This window comes from Garra rufa, chromosome 15 (assembly GCF_049309525.1).
Source record: "Garra rufa chromosome 15, GarRuf1.0, whole genome shotgun sequence".
Lineage (NCBI taxonomy): Eukaryota > Metazoa > Chordata > Actinopteri > Cypriniformes > Cyprinidae > Garra > Garra rufa.
In genome coordinates, this window is record NC_133375.1 from 29,080,472 (window position 1) to 29,088,419 (window position 7,948).

Genomic DNA, 7,948 nt, shown 5'->3' on the forward strand with positions numbered 1-7,948 from the left:
ATACATTCTTCCAAAGCTAAACAGTAAATAAACTAAACAGTAACATGTGCAATTAACTATCAGCATGTTCAAAGCAATATTAACTGCCGCTAAGCACTGCCACATGTACAAAAACGTGACTGAACATAAAGTGCGTCACAGATTTTAACGATTATTTCTGATAGAACCACTTAAAGTATTCCGCTATGCAATACACAATACAACAGAAACTATATCTTTGTTAGATAGGCAATCGTAATATACACTGCGTGCATAACAAATAACCAGAAGTGAAACTAGCCGTGCGTCATCTAGACATCTGCATTAACCACAATATAGCACACAAACATAATAATCTTAATTATTAAATAAAGAATGAGAATAAAGAATTTACTATGTTGCATCAACGCACACAATATAACTACTTTGAATCCCTGAACAGCGTGAATAGTCTCATCTGCATAGACCCAGGTACTGTACTCGTTTCTCTTTTGCGCGTCTCTGCGCATAAAGGAGCACTGCTCATTGCTTATTGCATGCGCTCAGGTTGTGTTGAAGCACGTCAGTCTGCACCTAAATTGCGCATATGTGACAGTTCAGTTCTCTATGCAATCTTTCTTACAGCCGCCCCCAAATGTGTGCAGCACATTTGCTTCCGAATAGGTGCTTAGTTCAGTACCTGGGAACAGTTCTCATCTTCATCTTGAACCTCTGAGAGAACGATCAGCCTGGCTACAGGTCTAGTGTAAGTTCTGATCTTTACGTCCACTGTCCTTACATGTCCATCAGCACTGGGATAAACTTTGGTGACCCGTCCGATAGGCCAGTATGCTCTTGGCAGTTGAGGGTCCACCATCAGTACCACGGATCCTGGGGCTATATCTGTAGATGTGGAATACCATTTCTGGCGGGACTGTAGACTCGGGAGATAGTTCTTAATGAAACTAGACCAGAACTGGTCAGCTAGAATTTGGCAATGTCTCCAACGGCGCCTGCTCAGGAGTTCGGATTTCGGGTACACTGCTTGGGGCAGGGATCTGTCCCGCCGCCCCATCAATAGAACATTGGGAGTCACCGGATCCAGGTCCTTCGAGTCGGAAGACACATATCCTAATGGTTTAGCATTCAATATGCCTTCTACTTCCAGGAGAACAGTAGAGAGCACTTCCTCCGTGACAGCTTGACTCCCCACTACTCTGTAAAGTGCAGATTTCACAGAGCGAATTTCCCTTTCCCAAGTTCTGCCGAAATGGGGTGCGGCAGGTGGGTTGAAATGAAACTGTATCTTATGTTTGGCAAGCTGGAGTTGGAGTTTTGGGGACAGTTCAGCAAAAGCCTCTCGTATCTCTCTTTCTCCTCCCTAGAAATTCATTCCCTGGTCAGAGAACAACTCAGCTGGTGTCCCTCTTCTGGCGATGAACCTCCTCAAGGCCATTAAGAAGGAGTCTGCATTCATATTGGTGAGGATCTCTAAATGTACACATCTGGTTGTAAGGCATTTAAATATGATTCCCCACCTCTTCTCTGTGCGCCTGCCCACCTTGACTACAAAGGACCCGAAACAGTCCATCCCTGTCGAGTAAAACGCTGGCCTATCAAGGCGTAGGCGTGCTATAGGTAGGTCTGCCATCTTGGGGACTTGAGGGCTGGATTTCCATCATCGACAATCTGTGCAGGTATGCTGATATCGTCGGATTGCCTCTCGACCTCGTAAGATCCAAAACTTGCGACGGATCTCCGCAAACACTCTCTCTGGGCCGGGGTGGCCGAGTCGAGAATCGTAGTCTTGGATCAGAAGCTTAGTGGTGGGATGGCGATGATCCAGGATAAGAGGATGCACAGTAGCTGGGTCTAAGTCTTCAGATCGGCGCAATCTGCCACCAACCTTAATGAGTTCATCTGTCTCGTCGAGCTCTGGAGACAGGGTCTGTAGACGGCTATTTTGCTGGACTGGTTTCCCATTTCGCAGTAGTCTGAACTCATCCATGAAACTATCCTGTTGTGCCCTTTTCAGGATAAGAGTCTCCACTGTACAATAGTCATCAGCGCTAAGAGGTCTGCTGTTACCTGCCGCCCCTTGAAGCTTCTGTACAGTTGCCTCTACAAGTTCCCTCCAAGTGTTGTACTGATGCACATCCGGTACATAAGGGTCGTTGTCAGGTATGGTGGTCGTGACTCCACAGAATATGGATTTGCGAAGTTCTGAGTGACACTCATCCACTACTGTTGCTGGTGCGGTCGGCCATTTGTCTGAGCTTTGAAGAAGAAAGGGTGGTCCATGGATCCACCGGTTAGGCTTAGCCAGTTCTTCTAGCTTCTTTCCTCTGGTGAGGTCATCTGCTGTTTTTTTTTTTCCTGAGTCAACATATCGCCATGAAAGTCGATCAGTGAGCTCCTGAATTTCTGCCACTCGAGTGCCAACGAAAACCTTAAATCGACAGGACTCGGAGTGTAACCAGGACAAGACTGTGGTTGAGTCGGTCCAGAGGGTAGTTTGGCTGATTGGCAGGGTAAGCTCTCGCTCCAACAATTTACTGAGATGGGCTCCTGTGAGGGCAGCACAGAGCTCCAGTCTGGGCATTGAGTGCAATCGTTTAGGTGCAATTCTTGAACGGGCTACAATGAAGGAGAGGTAGGGCTGACCTTGAGTGTCAACTGTCCTCAGGTAAGCAACAGCTCCATAGGATTGCTCCGAGGCATCACAGAACACGTGTATCTCACGGGTAACACTTCTCTCGTCCATGGCTGGAGGTACATATGCTCTGGAGAAGGTGATCCTCTGCAAGAATTCTAACTCTCCTTCCCAATCTTTCCAGGCTTGTAGCAAATTGCGAGGCAGTTGGGGGTCGTCCCAGAGTTGTCTCACTAGTATTTTGGCACGGGTGGTGTAGGGAAGGATAAAGCCGAGAGGGTCGTATTGGCTGGCTAATACCTTGTAGATGTTTCGCATGGTAGGAGCATCATAGTTCACAGGGCGATGTTTGTATCTCAGCGTATCCGTTGAACAGTGCCAGCTGAGGCCAAGAGCAGATTCAGGATTGTCTATTCGGTCGTGAGCGAGCCAGAGTTCCAGATTGTCTGATTGGGCTTCTTCTGGTAGGTGATTGATGACCTCTGGCTTATTGCTGGCCCACTGTCGGACTTCAAATCCACCAGAGGCTAGAGTCTTCCTCAACTTATCTAGGAGGGTTCTGGCTTGGTCAGGTGAGGAGAGGCTTTGCAGACAATTATCGACGTAGAAGCATCTCTCAATGGAAAACCTCACATCGTCCTCTGGCTGGCTGTGGCTGATTACATGGTGCTGCATGGCATAAGTGGCACAGCATGGACTACATGTCGTACCAAACGGTAAGACCTGCCACTCAAACACAGATGGAATTTGGTCTCTGTCCATGTCTCGCCAGACAAATCTCAGAAAGGGGCGATCTTCAGGGAGCAAGCAGACTTGGTGGAACATGGCTTTCACATCACCACTTATGGCTACACTGTGCTCTCAAAATCGTAACAGCACTCCTAGGAGTGAGGGTCCTAAAGTGGGTCCAGGTAACAGCCACTCATTGAGGTTTAGGCCTCGGTACTGGTAAGAACAGTTAAACACAATGTGGTTGTTATTATTGTGGGTCACCATATGGTGAGGGATATACCACGATTCCACCGAGTCTGTCACCTCATGGGAGTTCAGCTTCTTAACGACTCCGGCCTGTGTCAGTTTCTGAATTTCACCATTGTATGCCTTGGCTTTTTCTGGATTTTTAGTGAGGCACCGTTCGGTGTTCTGGAGACTGGGCATTACCATTTCCTTTGTGGCTTGGAAAAGGGGCATATCTTTGTGCCTAAGCAGCAGGGTGGCATAACGTAAGACTCCGTCCACTTCAACTCGGGTGGTCTTTGATTCAAGCATGTTAATGGCCTATTGGTCTTGTCGTGACCTGGTGACTTCTTTCTCGTTCCTGAAAGGAAGTATGTCCATTTGCCACAGTTTCTCAAAGTTCTTGAAGAGCTCTGTCACTTGGGGAATGGTTGAGGTCAATAAACACTGCTGTGGCCGAATGGACTGCTCCACAAGTCTAGTGGGACCCTGTAACGTCCACTCTAATCTTGTCTTCAGGGCTGCTGGTCTTCCTGGGGGTCCTAACCTTACTGGCTTGACAGGAGTAATCAAGTGAGGATGATCCGCTCCAATTAGCAGCAAGGGCTGTGTCTGCTCGAATGCCTGTATTGGGAGGCCCACAAGGTGCTTGTAACTTCTTTGCAATTTGTTCATGGGGTAAGAGTGAAGTGCAAGACCAAGATCTTCTGCGGTGAAGGCACCAGTGATGAGAAAGCTGTGCTGAGGCTTATCGGCGGGGGAGATACGGAATGACACTTTGGACCTATGAAGAACTTGAATCTTGACGTATAGTCCGCAAGGCCAGGTCTTCTGATCAGTGATCAGTGAGAGTATAAGTTGTTCCTGGATAATGGAACTTGCTGCGTCTGAACTCTGAACATGCGTGCTCTCATCTTGGTCGGTAACTTGCTCAGCAAGCGTGCTACGTGTGATCCGCACTGTAACTCTATCTCTCCTGGGGGACCAAGGGATTTAAGCATGCCCACGAGTGCTTGGACCTGTTAGGGCGAACTTCTCAAAGGCAGCCTGATCACTGCGTCGAATATCAGGTGAATCCATAACACTGGCTATTTTATTTAACGCCATCTGATGGCGACGGCCGAATCCCGCCCACTATGAGCTTCAAAATAGCGCTTCAGAATCCTACGGGTGACGTCACGGATACTACGTCCATATTTTTTTTACAGTCTATGATTTTTTTCCCCATTCAAAACTAGGAGTGATACGTCTTGGGTATTCTATAGTCTTTGGTAGGATTAATTTCTTATGCAGCTCATCCAACAGCTTCATTGCTAGTTCCAAAACGTCATTTTAGACCTAGTAACAACATTTGAACCGTTGCTAGCAAACTAATGCAGTTAATAATGAAGTTTAGACAGACAAGCAGACAGACAGAAAGAGAGTAAGTAAATTACATGAATTACCTCTTTCAAGTCTGTGCATCTCTCAAAGGTGACTGGCAGCATCGTCTCTACTAATAGTTAAGATTTAAGTTAATTTTCTTCAAAACCACGCCGTTGTCACCTTGCGCGTGAGAACTGTTTCAGAGCAGACATTAGCGGGTATGCTAACGCATGTGCTAACTTTGTGTGTGTCTCTGTGAGAGAGAGAGAGAGAGAGAGAGAGAGAGAGAGAGAGAGAGAGAGAGAGAGAGAGAGAGAGAGAGAGAGAGAGAGTTTGTGCTATCCATACATAGTAAAATGTAATATTGTGGCAAATACATGGAAATAATCTATTGTTTTTATCCTGTTGTTTACTCTCTTAGTTCGGCCAGTGTCATTGTGGGTTTTGGTTATTTTGCTGTTTTGGGTTGTAAGGACCTTTGAAATAACTGAAATCATGTGGCAAAGTGATATGGACATGTGCAAATATTCGCTAAAAACACTCGGTAAAGACAGTGATGATGAGGTCAGAACAACCGTGGCGCCAGCTTGCTTTGAAATATGTTTGGCGATTGCAGCCGCGCCAGCTCCGTCTCCCGCACCCAAGTGCATAATAAAAACAATACCTTACAAATAAAAAGAAGCAGGTGAATAAAGCGTATACCCACTTCTTCTGGCACCACTACATCACTGGTTACAACGAAATCCGCAACAGAATTGGTCTCCGATCAACCGCGGTGTTTCGTTAATGAAGAAATCTGCAGCTTTAAACGATTCGGAGAGTCAGTGAACTACAGCCGTTTGCTTCCTTACTGAATGAATGAAAGACGCGATGCCTCGCTCACTCATTAAAGACAGTGACTGCCGCCACCTTCTGGCGATAATAGCTCAAATCTAATCACTTAATTTTTTTCCATTATTTATTGCTTTTTTTGTGACCCTGGACCACAAAACCATTTATAAGGTTTTTTATTTTTATTTTTATTGAGATTTATACATAGTCTGAAATTATGAATTCCACCATTTCCATTGATGTATGGTTTGTTAGGATAGGACAATATTTGGCCGAGATACAACAATTAAAAAATCTGGAATTTGAGGGTGCAAAAAAAAAAAAAAAAAAAAATCCAAATATTTAGAAAATCACCTTTAAAGTTAAAAATGAAGTCATTAGCAATGCATATAATTATTTAAAAATTCAGTTTTGATATATTCGCAGTAGGAAATTTACCAAATATATTCATGGAACATGATCTTTAATAATTTTTGGCACAAAAGAAAAAATTATAATTTTGACCCATACAATGTATTTTTGGCCACTGCTACAAATATACCCATACTTAAGACTGGTTTTGTGCTCCAGGGTCACATATTAATAATACACTTAATAGAATGTTAAGAATATGATATAAAAGATGCCTCTATAAAAAGTAAAAATTCATGTGTAAATCAATTTAAAGGGGGAAATTTTATTTAAATTTTATTATTTAATTGTGGGGGTACTCAGAAGAATGTTAAATGCCCCAGGGGGTACGCCACTGTAAAAAGTTTGAGAACCACTGGTATAAGGGGCCGTTCACATGTCGCACCTAAAAACGCGTGGAAAAGGCTAGGCTCAGTTTTATTTTAGCAGTAACACATTGTACGTTTCAAGTAGGGCTAGTACATGTTTCAGTTCCTGTCTTTCTGCCTTTGGGCTTATTCTGTTGTTTTAGACACCAAATATAAATTGTAAATAGAGTGCTGGTACAGAGTAGCCTATTTATTGCTATATAAAAGCCAATAAGTGTTGTGAGATCAGTACTCATCACCTCAGTGGTATCTTTTTGGCTATTACACCGCAGGATACTTTGTGGTCTACTGATAACAAACATGATTGTAGACATGAGCTTTAAAAAATGCCAAATTTGCTGAATCTGAGCCACAACTTATCCACTTAATTTTATTTTCCAACCATGAAGGTCTTTATTTCTACCTGTTTATTGCCAGATGAATTCATGTAGGCTACGCTCATTGGGATTTGACGTGGAAGTAGAATTTTAACGAGCTCACCTGGAGCCTCAAGTGAAAAACGAAGGTCAGTATAATAAATCCTTGTGTTGATGTTGATGTTGTTGTTTAGAGACAATGTGTTTGGGATTAAACAACAGCTCACGTATCAAGCACACACAAGCATACTAGCTACAGATAATGGTCATCCAAGCTACTAACGCGAGTGATTAATAACAAAAATTATGTCAAAGTATTTGATCTAGAAGCTTGATATTAAATATTCTGATTTCATATCAAAATGCTTACATTACATGTTTAATCTCAATAGATTATTTACATTTACTAAAACAGTAAGTCTTTCAGAAAAAAATTTAAGTAAAAAATAGACGCCATCACAGAAATTCTAATAGTTTCCACTACAAATACCATTACAAACCATTAAAAATGGTTTCCTGTAGTCTGTTTTGGGACATACTTCATTAGGATTTAATGGTTATAACAAGCCACCAATAGAAGGCGAACAATTACCAGTAGAGACCAATAGGCACTATTACAATTTGCATTAAAACCAGTACAATTCCCATTATAACCAGTAAAACCATTACAAATTCTGTGATGGTTTCTATTGTTTATTTTAGCAGGGTTTTATCAACAGGCGTCCTGTTCTTTTGTAAAAAGAAAAAAACTCAGAGTGCTACAAATACAACAGACATCCACACGGTGGCAGTGTTTTCCATGATTTTTGGACCCTATTGTAGAAATAACGGACAATACCAGACCACATGTAATATGTCAGGTTGTCATCTGCTGTCCAAGCAGCTGCTTTTAATGAATCTTACATAAACCAAATGGAATTGAAATAAAGAATAAATGTATCTAAATGTTTATCATGACATTTGTGCCACTTAAATGGTAGACAGAGATGATCCACTCCATTCAAATCAAACTTCATTAGTCCTCAATGAATAGGATGATTGTTGTAAAT